The following is a 21,892-nucleotide window of genomic DNA, read 5'->3' on the forward strand; positions in this document are numbered from 1 at the left end:
TGTTCTGTGGTCTGAAAGTCTGGGGCAAAGATCTCATAGGCTCATGGACTTTGAAGTCAGAGGGGACCATCGTGATCATCTAGTCTGACCTCCTGCACGTTGCAGGCCATGGCACCTCGCCGACAAGTTACAAGGGAAGTGAACTGAAATATAGTTTATATTGCTTTGAATTTCTATTTCTCATGAGATATATGTATGTGTCAGACAAATTTAACGTGGGAGATTTGATCTCAGCGTTTCCCCCATGGAATAGATAAAGGCTCACTTGGGTGATATTCAAGCAGCCAGTACTCACCAAGTAGATGCAGAGGCGACGAGGGGAGGGGCAAGCGCCACATGCCCCTCCCCAGACGCCGTGGGGGGCACAGGAGTAGCCACATGCCAGCAGCTCTCCAGCGCGGCTCTTCTGGTACCGCCCCAGCCCCGCCCCAAGCCCTGTCTTCCGGCGGGGCTGGACAGATGCCGAGAGATGGAGCCGCGTCAGGGCTAGGGATGGTACGGAACAGCTGTGCCGGAGAAGCTGCCAGTGTGAGGCCGCCAGGCAGCCCCACTTTCTGCTGCTTTCGCCACTGCTGTTCCCGGGAGAGCCCTGCAGCTCAACCGCAAACCGCAGCGGCGAGAGGAGCAGAACATGGGGCCGCTGATCCCTAGAGCACCCCCAGCTCTGTCCTCCGACAGGGCTGTACAGACCCCTGGGCCAGGAGTCCGCTGCGGCCAGAGCCTTGTGGCTCAGGACAGAGGCCCCCCTCAGGTAACATGGGATGGGTGGGAGGGATAGGGAGAGCGCGGGGGGCAGGGTGGGGAGGAGTCACGTGGGGGTTCATGTGACAGGCTGACATTCCCCCCCACCCGCCTTTAGCTGGTGCCACTTTTGTGTCCCTCCTGGATCCTGGAATGAAGCTTCTGAGAAGTTTTAAGATCACTTGGCTTTTTAAATTCCATCAGCTCTCCTGAGCTGGTTTGCGAAAGCAGCTGATTAATTGGATAGTTACAGTAATTCCAGTTAATTAACGTGAGAGGAGAGGTATCCTTAAAGAACCACCCACCGTTAGTTCTACTGAGCTGCAAGGGTTGGCAGCAGGAGACTCGCATTTTCAAGTGCCTCCCTTTGGCTGAAGACAACGGCACTGTTGAGGAGATTGCTCTTTTTGGTTCCGTGGCAGTTCAGAATAAAAATCATTTCAGGTCCAACTCGTCGGTCTTTTCTGGAATTTCCAGTGAATCAAAAAAGTCAATTTTGGGGCTATTCTGGAGATTCAAGCCTGGGTGCCTCACACACCAGGTGAGTGCCATAGCCACTGGGTGAAATGGGGATGGGGGGGGGGATAGTATGAATTCCTCTGGCCTTTTTGTGACCGACCAAAACTATTTGTGTGAAATCTGCAAATAGTTTCCTGCAGCACATCGAAAACAAATTCATGATACTTACACACTTGTATGCACCACAGGCTGACAGTGCTGCCTGGGAAACAACTTTTCCTAGACTTTGTCGGACTATTGACACGTGTGTTTTCTTTCCCCGGTGGCGTGAAGGTCATGGAGCACATGACGTGGTTTTCTTTTTTTCCTTTTGTTTGGAAATTAACATAACCGTGCCCTCCCCGGTGTAACATGTAACATTCCCCAGCAGTGCTATGGAAGCCGCCGGGACAGTGCACCCCCAGATTCTTCACAGTGACATTATCGTGAGCTGATTCCGACATAGTTATGATGTATTTTACGCAAGAGAAGTCATGGGAGATGTCATTGCATAGGGTATGATGTGCTGACTGTGATTATCCTAGTTGTATGCATGCATCATTTCTTTATCTGAAGTTAGGAATATTGACTATGTAACTGTATTTCAACTGTGTTTACACTTGGGGAACGCCCCCTAGACAAGCTGCTTTCATTCAGAATGGCTGACTGGGAAGGGCCCATTCAGGTTAATGAGCCATTCGGAAAACAGTAGGCCTTAGAAGAAGCTTCTCTTCCTGAACCTGGGGAGCCTTCCTGAGGATGCTACAGACAGCCTCTGAGTTATGGCTACTGTAACATGTGACCAGGTCACCTGGTTCTGGTTTCCATCTTGGAATATCAGTGTTTTTCCCCAGACTGATCTGGGAACTAAGCTTTGAAAGAAAGGGTTCCCGCCATATGCAAAAGCTATTTAAGGCAGGGTTCTTCACTGACTCCCCACCCAAAGAGACTCTTGGAAACACCTAAGGAACAGAGACGGAACTGGAGCAAGTTCCGGACCCAGGCTTACGGGATTTTTAGCCTATCAATGAAACAGCTGGGGATTCCAAGCTGGCCCCTTAAGAATCTGCACCCGCTAGTATCATCACTTAGGGTGAGAATTTGCGATTCATATCTGATCTATGTAGTATACTAAGCTCAGATTGTGTTTTTGTTTACTTTCCATGGTGGCCAAGCTTACAATGTCTATGCTCCAGGTCTCAACTGCTGGTTGCTTTGGGGATGTCCGTGTTTGAGGTATTAGTCTTTTAGTAATTCTTAGTGCTCTGCTCAGCCAAAGTTTTTTCAGATTTATTCAGCTTCCAGTTAGCATCCATTAGGCTTAAAATTACACGCTCAGCTTGTAACACAATTGTATTTTATCGGACAAAAATAACTCTGCAGTTAAGTTCTGCCCAAAACCTAAGGGCACAGGAGCATTCCCCGACATATGGGCTACCTTAGCACACACTGAATCAGAGCACCAACATTTGTCGGACTCAGTGGCACCTCTTTTGAACAGTCAGAGAGGGGTCCAATGCATCTGCCATATCATTTTCTACTGGATTAATCTTAAACAGAGATCCAAGGAGCAGTTCAGAGCTCCGGCTACAATTTGTTTCCCTTGGTTAGCAGAGAATAATTGGTCTATTCCTCCTCCCATTTCGTTCTTTAGAGGATCCTTGTTTAATTCAAATTTGCTGGCCAGGTATGCATATAGTGTTGCCATAGATCTTGGCAATCTGGGTAATATTTGGAGAAAAGAAAGCAGTTGAGATGAGTTGGGGTAGCAAAGGTATCAGGGCCATACAGATGGGAGATGGCATGGTTAAGTTGGATGTATTGCCACTCCTTCTTAGACTCTAGATTGAACCTTTCTTTTAAGATTGTAAAAGGGAGGAAAGTGTCATTTTCAATAAATTAACTGATGGTCAAAATTCCAGTCCTAATCCAATCTGGCCAAATGATGGGGTTGCCTGCTAGACAGAGTTTTGAGTTACCCCAGCCTGAAGCCCTGAGATGAAGAAGGGAGGGATTTTTTTAATTTAGTAGACACTATATGACAAGTATTTCTGGCTGCCCCAATAGCTGGTAATTGTTCTTTAGGGAATCGGTATCAATCCAAGTACAGTGCATTGGCAAGGTGTAAAGGTGCAGCCATTTCTGATTCCGGCTGGAGCTCTGCAACCCGGGGGAATGAGCCATTGTGCTGCTTGGCTAAGAATTATTGCCTGATGTTAAAGTTAGGAAATTTAAATCCATCTGTTTGGATGGGGAGCTGGAATCTGTGTAAGGAGATTCTGGGTTTGTTACCAGCACCTACAACAATGACCTGGACATGGTGTCGATTTTGGTAAAATAAAAAGGAGGAATATGGATAGGGAGGGAATTCAGAATGAAAAGGATCCTGGGAAGGACCCATTCATTGTAATTATGTTTGTTTTTCCCTGCCGCCCATTTAAATCATTTGCTAACTGCATGGTTAATGGGGCTAGGAGCTTTATCTTCTGAGACCCTGATTTGATCCCTTGAATTGGAGAACTTGGAGTGGAGAGCGCTTCCTGTGTGGCAAAATGTGACAGATGTTGTCCAATTTGATATAGAGCTCTTTATCTGAACATTCCCCCTGTGTCAGTGTCCGGTGAAGGTCCATACAATTGTTCAAGAGTGTTTTCCGGTCTGCTGGCAGTTTACTAAGGTCATACAAAAAAACCCCCAGCTCTCTTTGTGGTGCTTCATTTGTCCAAACCTTTCTTCGATGGGCACTCAAGCAGTGTCACAAGTGAGCAAAAAACCTCCCTCTTAAATTTTTCTTCCGAGCTTCCCATCACCTTATCTCTGCCCTCGTAAGCAACATGTCTCTTCTTCCGATGAATACAAGTTCCCTTGAAGACAGGCTCAACTCCTAAGTCTTCCAAAATTTCTTTGGCAGCAGTGACGGCATCTTCAAATCTGTTGTCTCCATAGGCCAGAGCGAAATCAAGGTAGCGTCTCATCAAAGTAGTAGTGGTTGTCCATCGAATGAGTTTGTAATGCCTTGCTTACAATGTTTCCTTGGAACAGGATATTTGCCAGACCACAGCTGAGACCATCAATTTGAAGTCAGTGATCTGTTTTGCCAGGTTTTGCACCTCGTGTTGAATTCCTCGATGCCAGTGCTCATGCATGATATTGTCGTATTTCCCAAGGAGCTTCACCAAACTGAGGAAATTACTGTTATGTTCAGTGAGCAACTTATCCGACGAGCCATGGAAAGTCAAATTATTCTTTGCAAGGGGGAGGGTAATTGAGATCAGATGCTCAAGCACGTTCCTCCAATGCTGGGTTTCTACATTAATAATGCACTGGTTTTCTGCATCTATACATTTATTCAGCTTGATCCTGGACTTGACCTCCATCCATTTGGAGTAGGCCCTAAAATGGCTGGGTGACTTTTCATGTTGCTTCAGAGCATCAGCCAAGTTTTGCTAGTAACTGTACCCGGAACACGCAAGTAAGGATTTGGCATTCTTGTCAAATATTTTGCAACAAAAACAGAACACTTTGTCAGTTGATTTTGAGTAAACTAGTCAATGCCGATTCAGTTGCTCACCATTCTCGAGCACTCTTTCTCAGTGTGACTTTGAGACAGGACACTTCTGCTCATTTACTAGAAATGTCATATCCTCAATCTTGCTCAGACCATTCAAAATTGTACGATCAATATTGGCAGAGTTTAGGATCGCCGGCCATAAAGCAGACTCTGATGTATCGATTTGTGGTGTGCAATTTTTTTTTACTGCTGTTTCTGTCATCATGCGAGGCTGATTCTTCTTTATCGTTTCTCTCCTTTTCATGTAAACCAGATTTTTCTTTGTCATTACTCCCCTTTTCATGGGAGCCACATTCTTCTTTATCATCCCTCTCCTTTACGCCACCAGGAAAACTAGACGATTCTCCATCACTTTCCTCACATTCCCATTCCTCATCTTCAGGCGAATCTGCTCATTCCTTAGTAATAGGGCTTCCATCATTTACGCTTCACTCCTCAGTTTCTTCTGCACGGGGACAATTGCTACTGCCTACAACCTGGTCTGTGTGGATCTGCTTCAGATATTGTCCTATCACATTTGCCCCTTGCTGCAAACTAGATGGCAGCTGAGCTTTTTGCTTCCTATACTGAGCTCCTGAAGGCTTCTTTGGGATCATCTTTTATTTTCTACAGGGGAAACAGACAGTATCATGGAGACCAAAAGTCTATGCTCTGCAGTCTTAGAAAGTCATCCAACATTCTGTGTTAAGCAGGGCAAAAGAAGGAACAGTGGTTCTTTTATGTTGTTGCATCGATAGGTGTTCGATAGATGTCTCTGGCGTCTCATTAGATGTGTCTTTTATTAGTTGCTGCTTACACTCTTGGAGTCTTATAACACAAGTTCACTTCCACGATTCCGCAATAAAATAAGGTTCACACTATTGTAGCATGGCTCTCACGTCACTTCATTTTTTTTCTTCTATCTCACTGGGTGCCTGGCGACGCCTGCCCCTTATCTACCCGTGAGGGCGAGGCTGACAGCATTCTAGGAAGTTCAAGGAAAATGTAGTTCTCAGAAAGTCTGGAAGTGCCACAAGATTCTACAAAGATCCAGAATATTGTAGGAGGTTCGTGAAAAATGAACCCACCTACAGAACACCTGACACATGTTACCTCAGACATTCTATTTCCCCTTTGGTCGCTAACAGCTGATATCTCCCTCCTGCGTGTGACGAAGGTCCAGGGAGCCTGGCTACTGATAGCACCCCAAAGCCACCTGCTTGCTGCTCGTCTCTTTACTGTGATGGTGCCTGCCGAAGTTATCAGTGACTGATGTGGGAAAGTGCCCTACCATGGAGGAAGAAACGAGGCTGCAATCCCTCGAAACCTTGGGCAGAGGATTGCAGAGTACCTGCACAGAAATTTCATGAGGATTGCTCAGGAGGATTCGAGGGTCCTCCCTGTGTCAGAAGCAAACTGCTCCACGTGCTCCCCCAACGCTACCTCACTGTGTGGTACCACCTCCTCTTCCAGTGTGAGTGAATTAAAGAAAAGTCAATAGCTGTGTCCTGCCAAGTTCATGGCCACCGTCACTGTCATGGGAAATAAATTTACACATTTACCTGAGGGTCCCCCCCCGCATCAGGCTCGCCAGTTCTTGACAGCCAGGTCTGACTGTAGTGCATTCTCGAACATCATAACGGGATCCCCAATTGCATGTCCCCCCGTCTGCTACTCTTCCTCGTTCCCATCCCTGCTGTTTACGGCTGGGGCCTGTGACTCAGACTCCTCAGAGGTATCCACAGTGAGATGTGGGGTGTTGGTCTCTGCCAAGTATTTCATGCAGCTTATTGGAGAAGCAGCAGGTCTGTGGCTCAGCACCAGGTCAACTGTTGGCTTCCCTGACTGCCTGGTGTGCCTGCTGCAGTTTCTTCACGTTCCCATGGCGCTGCTGCCGATCCCTGCCCTACCCCTTCCCCGGCATCCCCCGAGCAACCTGCTCACGGATACCGGATACCACTGCTCTGTCGCTCTGCCTGCACAGCCCTTCTCTCCTCAGGCTCAGGAGATCCAGCATTTCCTGCCTACTCCAGCCATCGGTGCGTCTAGAATGTGTAACTGGCGTGCGCAGATGGGCAGCGGCACGCGCCCTGGGAGAGCTGCTAAGTGTGCGCTCACTCAGCTGGGCAATGCAGAAACGGCATTTCAAAAATATGGGGGGGTTTAAATACAGCGACGGCTCCTGGTCTTCATGACTCCTGGGTAGTGGAGTTCACAGCTGTAAGCAGAGAGGTGTGTTGGGCACTGGAGGACAGCTTCTGGAGGGCCGTTAGGGTTGACCTGGGTCATGCAGTATCCTCACACACACTGTGTCAACCTCAGTCTGTTGCTCATTCCCAGCTTCTGGCAAAAGGAGGCTAGGGACACCGTCCCTGCCCATCCTGGCTAATAGCCATTGATGGACCTATCCTCCATGAATTTGTCTAGTTCTTTTTTGAACCCTGTTATGGTCTTGGCCATCACAGCATCCTGGCAAGGAGTACCACAGGTTGATTGTGCGTTGTGTGAAGAAATACTTCCTTTTATTTGTTTTAAACCTGCTGCCTATTAATTTCATTTGGTGACCCCTAGTTCTTGTGTTATGAGAAGTAGTAAACAGCACTTCCTTATCTACTTTCTCTACACCAGTCGTATTTTTATAGACCTCAATCATATCTCCCCTTAGCCATCTCTTTTCCAAGCTGAAAAGTCCCAGTCTCATTAATCTCTCCTCATACGGAAGCCGTTCCGTACCCCCAATCATTTTTGTTCTTTTCTGAACCTTTTCCAATTCCAGTATATCTTTTTTGAGATGGGTCTCACTGCACAGATTCTGCAATTCAGCCACCATCTGCTCCTCTTTCTCTGAGTGGGAGATGCTGTCCCTGAATTTAGCTGTCTTCTCAGCCCACAGCTTCCCCTACACTGGCTCTGTCTTTTCACCCCCAGAGGCTGGGTTCTAGGCTATTCATGGCATCTCTGCCCCCTCCCCTTCCCTCTCCCTCTGGGAATGCAGAGTGCCACAGGGCAGCCTGGGAATGGCAAGGTCCATGTTTCCCCTCACAGTGAAAAGAGAACCTGGTCAGTACTTGTTTGATCCCACCCCCAAAATAAATCAGGCGATACAATACCCTCCTTGTAGAAAGGGAAGTTTTAAAAAATGATTTATTTACAATCAGGGAAACTGAGACCTAATTCACCTGGACAATGAGCTTTGCCTGTTTGTGTGAATTTTAGTGGCTATGCCTCAGCTGGTCCTCTCAACATCATTGTTGCCTGGGGGTTTCAGAACCCGCAGCGATGGTAACTTCACTGTTTCACTCCAGGCAGTGTCGGGAATAAATCAATGGGAACACAGTGATTCCGTCTGATAAATGATTAATACAAGTACATATGCGCTTTCTAAAACTGCAGTTTATTACATTTAAGCGCACACAGACCTAAGGAATAGGTTTAGAACATCCCGGGTATTTTCCTAAAATGTGAGACAGTATTGGGTAATTAATGGTAGGTCAGGGGTGGCCAAACACTTCCCTCCTGGGGGAAAAGGTATCAGAAAAACATCTCGCTTAGGAAAAAGAAAAGGACTAACTCTAAGGTGCCACAAGTCCTCCTTTTCTTTTTGCGAATACAGACTAACACGGCTGTTCCTCTGGAACATCTCTCTGAGGATGGCTGCAGAGGACTGCTCCAAAGAACATTCTATATCTAACCCTTTTTATAATTAACTTCTACAAAACACATAGGTCATAGTGACCCCTACTACGTCATCACTTTTCCTAACCATTTTAGTCATAATAAACTTCTATATCAAAGGTGCCCAAACTCCAAGCTTTCTGTCCACTTGTTTACTTTCAGTCTCAAATGTTGACTTGTCTTTTCCCTCCTCCCATTCTGATTAGCAGAAACTGCAGCTAGTTTTGATCTTGCCTCTAAAAGCCTGCTTTCAAATTAACCCTTCAATATATGGTGTTCTATTTCATTAATTCATGGTGACTGAGTGCAGATAATATGGCTGCAGTTAGCTTGATCACATACTGGGTTACACACACACACCTCAAGTCCAGGGGAACACCATGACCACAGAGAATGAGACCGTCTGGCGTTAGCATCTAGCTGCTCTGTCACACATGCAGCAGAAACTGTGCCCACAGGCTGTGCTCGCTGGATCCTTGGAAAGCTCCAGGCAGACGGAGCAGGTCCGTTGAATTTGGAGAGGTTTTGCTGGATTCTCATCAGCCCCAATGCAGGGAAGAGAGGAGCTGAGTTTCATTTTCCTCTTTCCACAAACGGGCTGCACCTGAACCTTGCTCAGCAGCATTTGAGGATTTCTGTGTGAGGGAGGCAGAAAGGTCCCGATTCACAAAGGGGACCCAGACTCAGCAGTTGCCACCCAGTGGAACCCAGAGCCTTGAGTTAGGCACCTAGGCTCCCTGTACAAGGGATGGGGAGAGTTAGGGGCCTAAGAATGGGATCAACAAAAGCCAGCGCTCCGAGTGGGAAGCTGCCTCAGCCAGATAGTTGGTTTCAGGGAGGTGTGGGAGGGAATCTCTCACCATCAGTTTACAGCAGGGGTTCTCAAACTGGGGGTCGTGACCCCTCAGGGGGTCATGCAATTATTACCTGGGGGGTTGTGAGCTGTCAGCCTCCACCCAAAACCCTGCTTCACCTCCAGCATTTATTATAATGTTAAATATTTTTAAAAGTTTCAGAGTAGCAGCCGTGTTAGTCTGTATTCGCAAAAAGAAAAGGAGGACTTGTGACACCTTCGAGACTAACCAATTTATTTGAGCATAAGCTTTCGTGAGCTACAGCTCACTTCGTCGTATGCATAAAGTGGAAAATGCAGTGAGGATATTTTTATACACACAGACCATGAAAAAATGGGTGTTTAACACTACAAAAGGTTTTCTCTCCCCCCACCCCACTCTCCTGCTGGTAATAGCTTATCTAAAGTGATCACTCTCCTTACAATGTGTATGATAATCAAGGTGGGCCATTTCCAGCACAAATCCAGGGTTTAACAAGAACGTCTGAGGAACGGGGGGGGGGAGAGGGGGTAGGAAAAAACAAGGGGAAATAGGTTACCTTGCATAATGACTTAGCCACTCCCAGTCTCTATTCAAGCCTAAGTTAATTGTATCCAATTTGCAAATGAATTCCAATTCAACAGTCTCTCGCTGGAGTCTGGTTTTGAAGTTTTTCTGTTGTAATATCGCAACTTTCATGTCTGTAATCGCGTGACCAGAGAGATTGAAGTGTTCTCCGACTGGTTTATGAATGTTCTAATTCTTGACATCTGATGTTATTAGGCCCTGTGATGGTGTCCCCTGAATAGATATGTGGAGCAAGAGGGAGGGAGGAGGGATCACTTGGGTGGGGGTCCTGTCTCCCAGCAATAAACAGGTTTCCCTGAGCCCCCACCTACAGAAGCACCTCCCTCCACATCTCCTGAGAGAGAAATCAAACCTATGTGGGAGGGGTGTAAAGTTCTGTTCCGGACACCCAGAACTGTAAACCGAAGTGTTACCCCTCTGTTTTAGAAAGAGTGAGCTTTACTGGAGATTAGACTGTGTCCGCTCCCTGCCACATCTTCCCGTTCAATTCACCAGCAAACTCCTCGAGACTCTGCCAGTCTTTACCATAGCTTGCAGGTAACAAATCAATGATCACTTCCCGAGTTCCCCATTGACATTTCTCTGCAGCGTCCAGTCACTCTCACAGGACACTGGAAAACGTTATTAAGTTTTCTGTCTCTAAAGAGACACACAGCACACACCAGCCTGTGAGCTGAGCTGAGGACTCAGTCTACACTCCAGTATAACAGCACTGATAGGTAGGAAAAATAAGACTGAGTTTATTAACAAAGAACAGCCATTTAAGTGATGCTAAGCAAGAGAAGAAGAGAACAGATTGGTTCCAAACAAAACTAAACAAAGCAGACTTTCTAGTGACTACAACTCAGTTTTAGCACGTTACAATCGTTACCTAAGAAGTTGACATCACTAGCCACCCAGGCCAGGGGACCCAGCTTCCACGGGCTCGGAGGGGGCCGTTCTCTTTCTTCCCTAACTAACAGTATGTCCTGGAAGTCGACTGCATGTTTTCAGGAGCCAGGAAGACTTCCTGGGGGTGCGGACTCTGTCCCCAGCGTGCTCACTAAGCCCTTTCCTGCCGGCCGCATTGCTTCGTTTACCTTATCTGTAAATGTACTTTCGTTGTTCTCTGCCTGTCCCCAAGCCAGTCAGACGTTCCTCTGGCTAAGGCTGGCTGGCTTTACGCACTGCCTCCCAAACACATTCAGAACATATTTCCAGCACTCACGTATCACTCTTTTGTACACAGCCCACACAGACATCACACAATGATTTTGGGGACCAGCCTGTGACCAGTTTATATATGACACCGTCTGGATACCTATGAGGAGAACCGCGTGGGGGGGTAATGAGTGTGTCAGACCTGATTTGAGTTACTGTACAGTGGGTGCTCTGCCAGTTGGCATTGAAGGGCTCATGCAGCACCTCAGGAATATTTTGGCCCTGGCGTTGCTGTACAGCGCCGTCCACTGTCACTCCCTGCTCTCTGTCCCATTTTCTCTCTCTGCCAGATGTCTCCCTGCTCCCCTGGCAGCTGCCTTTTCACCATCAGTCCCAGAAACTGTTTTCCATCCAACGCCCCACTTATCCCCCCTCCCCCTCTATGCAGCTATCTCCTCTCCATCAAACCCCCTGTCTTGGAATCTAGTCACGGCACAGATCTGCCCCGTCCTGGCTAGCGCTGGGTGGGGTTTGCAATGGAACATGGTTCTGATCTATGTTCACCTTCCCCTGAGCCATGCAGGGCCCTGCAGGTGCCTCCCGGGCCAGCGCAGCTCAGGGCACAGACGAGACCGAGGTTAGTCCTGTCTACACTGCAGAGCCCGGCCGCGCTCTGAGGGTGTTGGCAGCCACCGTGCGCTCAATGGCTCCTGCAGGAACAAGAATCGGAGAGTGCAGACAGGGCCAATCCCTCCTCACGCATCCCTCCCTCCTCTGACTCCAGCCTTCCCCGCTCCTGGATCCCTCCCTTCTGCCAACTCTTACCCTGCCCAAGATCCTCCTGCTCCTCACACTGGGGTCTTCTCCCCTTTGTCATTTCTGCCATGGTTCTCTTCCTCCTTGTGGTCTCTCTCCCCTCCCCTCTCCCCTCCCCTCTCATTACATCCCCCAACCCCCTCCCCAGAGTCTCTCTCATGATCTGGGCTCTTCCCTTCCTGCTGCTGCAGCCCCCTCCCCACTCCACCCCACCCTTGGCCACAGCATCCACCCCTGACATTGCATCCACACATCCCCCTCTATCCCTGCACCCCCACAGCCCAGCAGCCTGCTCCCCGCACCCCCTTCTCTGCCCCCTTCTCTCCCCCAGCTCACAGGCCTGGGACTGGGAACTGAGGGAGGGGGCAGGCAGGTGATACCCTTTGTACCATCCCCATGGGAACAGGGCTGGGGGCTGGTCAGCGCTGGGAGGGGATAGTCTCTGCCACGGCTGTCACTCTCAGGGACAAAGATTCCCTTTGGCCTGAGCCGGGACAGGACAGATTATTAGGGGAGCAGTGTTTTTACCCTCCTCTTTGTAACCAACATAAAAATAAGGACGGAGCGTCCCGGAGAAGGTGTCAGTGAAAGGGAAGAGATGGGACCTGTCAGTCACACTGTAAAATGAGACCTCGCCTGCTTCATAGTCCAGGAAAACCCCCACCCGGCTGGGCCTGATGCCTGTGGGGAGGGGGATCTTGGGGGGGAGGTGCAGGCCTCGTATTTCCCATCCCTCAGCCACACAGCCCAGTATCCATTCCCAGGAGTGAGTCTGCCCTTCCCTGTCCTGATCACAGATTCCCTACAAACCCCCACAGTCCAGTTTATTTTGTCTCCCACCTCCACCTCCCAGTAAAACCTCCCGCCTGTGAATCCATTTGTGCCCAGGACAATCGGATAAGTATTGAATCTCTCAGGATTGTCAGGTCGATCCTGTCGTCTCTCATCGTATGTCACAGTTTTCTGATCCTCAGACAGGACGAGGCTGGGATGAGCCATGTTTGGATCCAGAGTCACATCCACTGGGGAGAGAATCAGAGTCAGTGCTGGGGGCAGGGGCTGGTCACTGGGATCAAAGGGCAATTCACCCACGTGCCCATTAATCACTGTGATATGGGGTTCCTCACCCTTAAGGGGAGTCGGAGCTCAGCTAATGCCGGGGGACAGGGGCAGGGGGAGGGGGTGGGGAGCAGGAGTGGAAGGGAAGGAAGGGGGAGATCTCCAGGGGCAATAGGGGGGCATGAGGCAGACACCAAGGAATCAGAGGGGGATGAAAGGGTGGGGGCCAGGGATGGAGCAGGCACCAGGGAGGGCACGTACCAGGGTGCAGAGGGTGAAGGGAGGAGTGGGTGCCAGGTTGATGGGGAAGGGGAGGGGTGGGCACCAAAGGGGGGAGGGGAGGGGCAGGTGCCAGGGGGTCAGGTCAAGGGGAAGGACATGGGGGGAGGTGAGACAGGGACGGAGGGGAGATGGGGGAGGGTGTGTTGAGGGGGCTGAGGGTGGGTTGCACGAGGGGAGCAGAGAGGAGGGGCAGGTGCCATGGGGCTGGGAGGGGGGAAGTAATGGGGGCAGAGGAGTGGTGGGGGTAGGACTGGCACAGGCAGAGGGGGAAGGGTTAGGGGAGCGGGAAGGGCAGGCTTGGGCGGTGGAGAACACCCCTGGCACAGCCGCTGCCACCAGGTGAGGGAGCCCCTCCCCACTTCCCCCCCTTCCGCTCCCGAGGTCCCTGGCGCCCACCACCTCCCTCCTCTCCTCCCCCCTCCCCATGAGCCCCCCCCGCCCCTCACTGTGTCCCTCCTCACCCCCCGCCCACCGCTCGCCATCCCGAGGACGAGATGCGGTGAGCGGTGGGCGGGGGTCTCACGGGGGCAGGGGGTGAGGTGGGATGCACCGAGTGACGGCCAAGTGGGGGAGGGAGGTGGGGGGAGAGGCCTGGGGCGAGTGGGGGTGGAGTGTGGGCAGGGCAGCGGGTGGAAGAGGTGAGACGGGGGGCTAGCCTCCCCCAAGGGAAGCTGCGCCCACTGCTCATGACGGCAGGTGCCGGGGGCAGAGGAAGGTGCTCAGGGCTGGGGCAGGAGGCAGACATGGGGGGGCAGCAAAGGAAGGGGAGGGGCAGGTACTGTGGGAGCTGCTGGGGGGTCTGAGGCCACTCAAGCCGGTTCCCCGTTGTGCTGGTTGCTACACGGGCGGAGGGGGATCTTCACCTGGATCGGAATGACTGAGGGCACAGATCCCAGGGGCTGTCAACAGGACAGTCCACGGGCTCCGGGGTCACCTAGGGCGGCACAAAAGGAGCTCGGGGCCTAAGTCCCTGGTTTCAGCTCCACGGTGAGGCACAAACCTCCTGCTGACCCCGGAGCTGCCAAAACTCACTCGCAGTCGAAGTTTGTGCAGTAAAAGTTCCCTCGGTGCCTGTGTTTCTCCCTCCAGCCATGACCACGGCTGCCTCCCTCCAGGCGCGTGGACGCCTATTCCCCGGCCTGAGCCCCAGCGTGATCCACAGGCTGGGGGAAGATCGGGGTCCAGCCGTCCCAGCTAGTTTGGTAGGCGAGCTCAGGGGCGCTCTCAGACCGGGTCCCTCAGGCGAGGCCACGCAGCAGCTGGCTGGGGAGGGCTTCCCTCATACATTTTAACCCAGGGGCCAGAGCATTCCCCTAGGATGGGGGGACTCCCAGTCCCTGCTCCCCTCGGGCAGAGGGGGAGCTTAAACTGAAACAGGGCTCCGCCAGTCTCAGGAGAGCGCTTTGACCACGAGGCGAGGCGGAGGTGGGGGGCTCCCGCACTCTCTCCTGCTGAGGATTTTCCATGGTGGGTAAATAAAGGGCCATTGGTGCAGGGACGGGACCCTGGCTTCCCCCCTCGCCGGGGGGTGCTCTAACCCCCCAGCTGTAGAGTCAGCCGCATACTTGCGCTCTCTGACCCAATCACAGGTGCCGACTCCGTGGGTGCTCCGGGGCTAGACACCCTCAGAAACAAAACAGTGGGTGCCCATCAGCCACCCTCCAATCAGCTGTTTGGTGGGCCCAGCTGTTTGGCAGTGGGCGGGAGGTGCTGGTGTGGGGCAGAGCGGGGGCAGGAAGAGATGGAGCAAGGGCAGGGCCTTGGGGGAAGGGGCAGAGTGTGGGCAGGGCCTTGGGGTGGGGGTGGAGCACCCACCCAGAAAGAAGAAAGTCGGCACCTGTGCCCAATGATCTTTAATTATTCAGTCCGTCGTGGAACAGCTTCCAGAGAGAGGAGGTCTCAGAACAGACTAACTCATACCCCAGGGGTTAGGGCCCTACCCCGAGAGCTAGAAGGCCCCTGTTCAAATCCTTCCCTGCCTTGGGCAGAAGCGGGAATTGAAGCAGGGTCTCCCAGGTGATGGCTTTAACCAAGGGGCTACAAGTCATTGCCAGCTCCTCCACCCCGGCCGGTTTGTGTGGTGTGAGGAAGGTGTCCAATTCATTCCCACAAGATCTGCCGTAGGTGCTAAGCAGCCTGACTCCAAGAAAGGGGTTCCCTTTGTGGATCACTGAGCAGAGATAGGTGCCCATCTCCACGAGAGAGGCAGGGCTTAGCACACACCCCTTTCATCCGCATCTCCTACTGTCTAGCGTAGGCATCTCCTCACCTCATGTCTTGGCGTTTGTGAATCACAGTCTAAGGGCAGGTCTTCGCTTAAAATCCTGCACCGATGCAGCTGTGCCGCCGTAGCACTTTCACGGAGATGCTCTAAACTGAGAGGAAGGAGCTTTTCCCATCAGTTTAGTTCATCCAGCCCCGCCCCCCCGGCTCAGTGCATTAGGATACCCTGGCGTGCGAGGAGCCCGGGGCTCCCGGTGCTACAATGTGCGTGCACATCCTCTGGACTCGCTCATCCCTGCTGGAGCTGCCAGACTCTCCCAGCCTGCTCGAGTACACACACATGGTCAGGCTGCGAGCCAGGTGAAAACACGCACATAGCCACAGGTGTGAGGCAGAAAAGCTGCCGTATGGGCACAATTTGTGGCAACTGGGTCAGGGGAGTGTCACAAGCTGGTTATAAAAACCTGTCTGCCCTTGCAGTGGGGACAGGGCCTGCCTCACCCCAGAGCCAGGGGGACGCTGAACAGCTCTTGTCTGCTCCTGTTACACCAGAAGAACATTGTGGGTAGAGCTCGGTCTGAGCATGGAAATCCTGCCGTTGGGAAGAGAGAGCTGAGCCGTTCAGTGCCAGTGATGGGCAGATAAGAATGCCCATCCTGCAGAACCCAGGTACAGCCCTGGGAAGGGGACACTAGGGGACATATTTCACCACCAATCAGCCCTTTCCCAAAGGGAGTGTGTCCCTGTGCTCAGCAATAAATCTGCGTTTCGTCTGCCCCCAGTGACATTGCTATTTCCAGCCGACTGAATGTCACAGGGAAACACTCTGTGCAGGGAAAGGAGCAGAGAGCTCCCAGGGGAAGGTGGGTCTCACCATGGATACAATACCAGCGGTATGTACAGTACCTGCGTAGAGCCGGGCGCTTCTCCACCCTGCAACCAAACACAGACAGAGGGGTAAGAACGCCCCTGGACACAGACACACTGAGCAGGAGACAATGTCACCCAAGGGTCGTACTGGGGGGAATGGAACTTACTGAGCTCAGCCTGGAGTTTGTCTGAAAATAAAAGAGAGAGAAATGAGTCAGTGTCACATTACCTTGCAGAAGGGAAGTGAGTGAAAAAGACCTTAAAGCAAGGAAGCCTCCTGGGCAGCAAAGGAAAAGGAAAGGAAGAAATACAGTACAGTAACCTCATCTGGCCACCTGCTCAGGAGCAAGAGGTTGTTAGAGCTAAAGAGGGATCCTTCAGCAAATGAAAAGTATTAACCCTGTGAAGCCAGTAGAAAGCCACATTAAGTACATTGGGTGAAGCGAATGATAGGAATTAGGGGGTTAAAATGGAATTAGAAGAGGGAATAGCCAAAAATATAAAACAAATAAAGGGAACAATTGAGGAGGGTAATGACAATGCTGAGAGACTGATTTCTTTGCAACAGTTTTTACCACACTGAGTGTGGTGGGAAGAGACCAGCCCTGGAGCTGCTCTTTTCAAGAAATGAACATCAGGGCTTGAGGTGTGAAGCAGAGATAATAGAACAGACTGATTAATGAAAGAGCCAGACGTCACCAAGACCAGAGGAGATCCTTGCCAGGTTGCAAATGCCCAAGAGTTGTGAAATGACCTAAGAGCGCTATGGCGGAGCTGTTAACAATAATATGCATCTCATTAAAATCAGCTACTCTTCTGGAGAATCGGAATGTTGTAACCAGCTTTTCAAATTTTGGTAGGACTTGTCCTGAGAATGACAGCTCAGTGAGCCTTGGGGAAGGGGTTGGAATAGGGGCAGGGAGGAGGCAGAGTTGGGGTGGGGCCTTGGGGTAAGGGGTTGGCATGGGGGGTGGGGCTAGGGTGGGAAGAGGTGGGGTGGGGCGGGGCCGTATGGAAGGGGTGGAGTGGGGTCAGGGCCAGGGGTAGAGGGAGGTCGAGCACACAGGGGAAACGGGGAAGTCAGCGCCTATGGTGGTATTAGTTAAGTTTTTCCTCGGTGATGCCCTCATCAGGGACAAACATTGTCGTTCATGTCCCCAGCAGTGATCCTCACACATGGTGCTTGCCGTGCCTCTGTGAGGCCCACGTTAAAGAAGCGTTGCTCAGTCATGAAATGGACTCAAGTGGCTCGAGACCTTTGCCTAAAGCAGCACCTGCTTGACCAGGCTATGTGACCTCCTTTCGTTGTGAGGTCCTTGTCTGACTGGAAGTGGCCCTCGGGCTCTGAGAGCACTGCTGCTTCGCAGTCCAGAGCAGGTGCCTCTCTCAAGAAACGGGGGAGCTGTTCGCCACTGCATGCACCAAGGAAAGGATCTCATAAGACCAACTGAGACTCCAGGAGACTCTTTCACTTTGCACAGGGTTGGTGCTCGTGTGCGATATGGCATGGGTGCCTCTAACCTTTCCCTGGTACCATGTGGAGAGATTAGAGACCTGGTATTATGGGCTCTGGTTCCGGCCCCAGGGCATCTGTGGAGTCTGGCACCAAAGAGGATGATGGTGGCACTGACTGTCTCCGTGTCGGTGGCATTCCAGGCAGCCACAGACCTCCTTTACCTTTCACCCCAACCTCTCCTTTGGCCCAGGGCTATGCCATCTATCGCCCCATTGGCTGAACAGGCTGTTGAATCAGGGCCAGTATCGAGGTTGGTGTGGGAGATCTCAACAGCTTTCACCGTCCTTGACTTCGGCACTGTCAACCAGTCCAGTACAACTGATGACTTTGGGACTGATACTGCTTCCAGCCTTGGCATACTCAGTGCAGGTGGAGCTGCTTCCATTATCAGCGCTGGTCCCTGCCTTGTTATGGGTCACAGATGAGTCAGGCCAGGTACTTGCTCCCTCTGGTCTGGCTCTGACTTTATTCCTGGAATCCCAAGGCTTCTCAGTTTCAAGGTTGGGATCTTCCTTCTCCTGGTCTCCATCGCCAAACCAGCATCGGGGACTGTTTACAGAGCATTATAGGCATCAGGACTGGTGCTTCTCTCATGGTCAAGATGGGGGTCTCGGGCCACAATGCCTTATCCTTACCAGAGGCCTCCATGGAATCTGTGGGACCTTCCTCGGTGATGGAGGTCATACTGCTTAGCTCAAGCAAAGGTGACATTGCTGGTCAGATCAGCAGTAGGAAATATAGGCCCACCACAGGTTCCAGCACTGGTGAGCTTTACCCATGGAGTATTTCGAGGCCTATCAGGACCTCTTGTCCCCTGCTTCACTGGGGATTCAGGCAGAGTTCCTTCAATGAATGTCCATCAGTTAGCGGATGCCCTGCAGCCATCTGCTCCTGGTAGCGTAGCCCTCCCGATCAATGATGCACCACTGGAGTCTGCAAAGTTTTTCTGGAGCCTGCTGACTTCCATACTGCCCACCACACTGCATTGATTCGGCCTTAACTGGAGTATTGTGTCCTGCTCTGGGCGCCACATTTCAGGAAAGATGTGGACAAATTGGAGAGAGTTCAGAGAAGAGCAACAAGGATGATTAGGGGTCTGGAAAACATGACCTATGAGGGAAGATTGAAAGAACTGAGTTTGTTTAGTCTGGAAAAGAGAAGACTGAGAGGGGACATGATAACAGTTTTCAAATGCCTAAAAGGTTGTTACAAGCAGGAGAGAGAAAAATTGGTCTCCTTAACCTCTGATGATAGGACAAGAATCAATGGACTTAAATTGCAGCCAGGGAGGTTTACGTTGGACATTAGGAAAAACTTCCTACCTGCCAGGGTGGTTAAGCATGGGAATAAATTGCCTAGGGAATCATAGAATCATAGAATCATAGAATATCAGGGTTGGAAGGGACCCCAGAAGGTCATCTAGTCCAACCCCCTGCTCGAAGCAGGACCAATTCCCAGTTAAATCATCCCAGCCAGGGCTTTGTCAAGCCTGACCTTAAAAACCTCTAAGGAAGGAGATTCTACCACCTCCCTAGGTAACGCATTCCAGTGTTTCACCACCCTCTTAGTGAAAAAGTTTTTCCTTTTGTGGAAGGTTTGATGGAGGTTGTGGAGTCTCCATCACTGGAGATTTTTAAGAGCACGTTAGACAAACACCTGTCAGGGATGTTCTAGATGGTGCTGGTCCTGCCATGAGTGCAGGAGACTGGACTTAATGACCTCTCGAGGTCCCTTCCAGTTCTATGATTCTATGAAAGTGCACAGAAAGGGCTTCTTCTCTCACTTGGCATAAACTCCCTCGTCATGACTGCTGTGAATGATAGAGCCCAGCAGGGCAGGTTTAAGTCCATTCTGAAGGACAAATTCTCCAACAGGATGGATTAAATGGGCAGGAAGATTTACACTTGCTCCTCCCTGCAAATGGGAATTTATGCCAGCAGGCATTGGTGTCCAGTTATGACTTCGTAAATTGGACAGTGATGCCTAAGTTTGCAAACCAGCTGCATGTAGCCACTAGAGAGGAATTTCAGGAATCTGATTTTCGACAAAATCTACAGGGTTCTGACCAGAGTGCGGGGTGAGGGGCTCAGCCTACATAAGCAATGAAGTATGCAACCTTCTAGTTGAAAAAAAGCCACATAATTTTGCTCCATGATCTAAATTTTCACCGTGAGATTCTGTGCTCGGAACCTGCAGCATCGGTGCAGGGAAGAGCTAAGGTGACCGTGACGGGTTGAATCACAGAAACCCCCTGGGGGCTGCCAACTGATGTGCCAAGACTACGTCTGCCCCTGCTTACCCTGCCAGCTTGGGACTCCAGCACCCTGTCTTGTGGAGACAGACACGCCAGTCTGCTCCAACACAGACCCAGGGTCTGAGCCACATGCCCCAAAGCTGCAGGCTTATCTGAAAGCAACTTAAGAAGCGTTCCTCTCTTTAACACTCAGATGCCCAACTCCCAATGGGGTCCAAACCCCAAATAAATCCGTTTTACCCTGTATAAAGCTTACACAGGGTAAACTCAGAAATTGTTTGCCCTCTATAGCACTGATAGAGAGATATGCACAGCTGTTAGCCCCCCCCCCCCCCGCAGGTATTAATACATACTCTGGGTTAATTAATAAGTAAAAAGTGATTTTATTAAATATAGAAAGTAGGATTTAAGTGGTTCCAAGTAATAACAGACAGAAAAAAGTGAATTACCAAGCAAAATAAAATAAAACATGCAAATCTAAGCCTAGTACAGTAATAAAACTGAATACAGATAAAATCTCACCCTCCGAGATGTTTCAATAAGTTTATTTCACAGACTGGTCCCTTCCCAGTCTGGGCACAATCCTTTCCCCTGGTTCAGCCCTTGTTCCAGCCCAGGTGGTAGCGAGGGGATTTCTCATGATGGCCGCCCCCTGTGTTCTGTTCCACCCCCTTATATGGCGTTGGCATAAGGTGGGAATCTTTTGTCTCTCTGGGTCCCCACCCCCACTTCTAAATGGAAAAGCACCAAGTTTAAGATGGAGTCCGGTACCAGGTGACATGGTCACCTGTCACTGTGAGACCCCCCCAAGCCTTCATTGCTCCCAGCTTGGCTCACAGGAAGGCCTGCCTGCAAACAGAGCCATCCACCGTCAACTGTCCTGGTTGATGGGAGCCATCAAGATTCCAAACCACCATTAATGGCCCACACTTTGCATAATTACAATCGGCCCTCAGAGTTATATTTCCTGTTTCTAGTTTCAGATACAAGAGTGATACATTTATACAAATAGGATGACCACACTCAGTAGATTATAAGCTTTGGAATGATACCTTACAAGAGACCTTTTGCATGAAGCATATTCCAGTTACATTATATTCATACTCATTAGCATATTTTCATAAAATCATACAGCGTGCAACGTCACTGTGACTTTTAACATTCCTGGCATCCGCCGGCTCCTGGGCTGCTCTGGTGCCAAAGCAGCCCCTGAGGTAAGTCAGGGCTAGTCCACATGGGTGCTGCAGTGATGTCATCTCCAGAGCACCGTCTTCTAGCATACGGTGACTTGCACGCACACCACCCTCATTTCTATCCTGGGGCTCCCTATGGTTTTTCATAGGCCAAAGCACATAAAATAAATTTCCCCTTCTGCGGGGTTCTGATACATTATAAATTAATTCATTTATTTATTTTCTCCCCTCTTGTCACTTTACCTTTCTCTCTGTGTTGCCTCCAGAAGCAGTAACTGGCCAGGGCAATGAGAACCACCAGGAGAGCCAGGATCACCCCCAGAACCACAGTCCAGGCATCGACTCTTGGGAAAAACAGCTCTGCAAGAGAAAGTGTTATTGACTTGGGAACAAATACGTACATAAGAATATTAGAACAGCCAGACTGGGTCAAACAAATGTTCCGTGGAGCCCAGTATCCTGTCTTCTGACAGTGGCCAAAGCCAGATGCTGCAGAGGGAATGAACAGAACAGGGCAATAATCAAGTGATCCATCCCCTGTCACCCACACCCAGCTTCTGGCAGTCAGAGGTTTAAGGACACCCAGAGCAAGGGGCCACATCCCTGCCCATCTTGGCTAGTAGCCATTGGTGGACCCGTCCTCCATGAACACAC

The 21,892-nt window shown here is 50.6% G+C and overlaps 1 pseudogene; it reads right to left on the minus strand.

Moving 5' to 3' along the window:
* Positions 1–12,301: 12,301 nt before the first annotated feature.
* The window catches only part of LOC141996223 (butyrophilin subfamily 1 member A1-like), a 28,900-nt pseudogene continuing 19,309 nt past the window's right edge, over positions 12,302–21,892 (minus strand).

Source organism: Natator depressus, chromosome 11, assembly GCF_965152275.1.
Source record: "Natator depressus isolate rNatDep1 chromosome 11, rNatDep2.hap1, whole genome shotgun sequence".
NCBI classification, from domain to species: Eukaryota; Metazoa; Chordata; order Testudines; family Cheloniidae; genus Natator; species Natator depressus.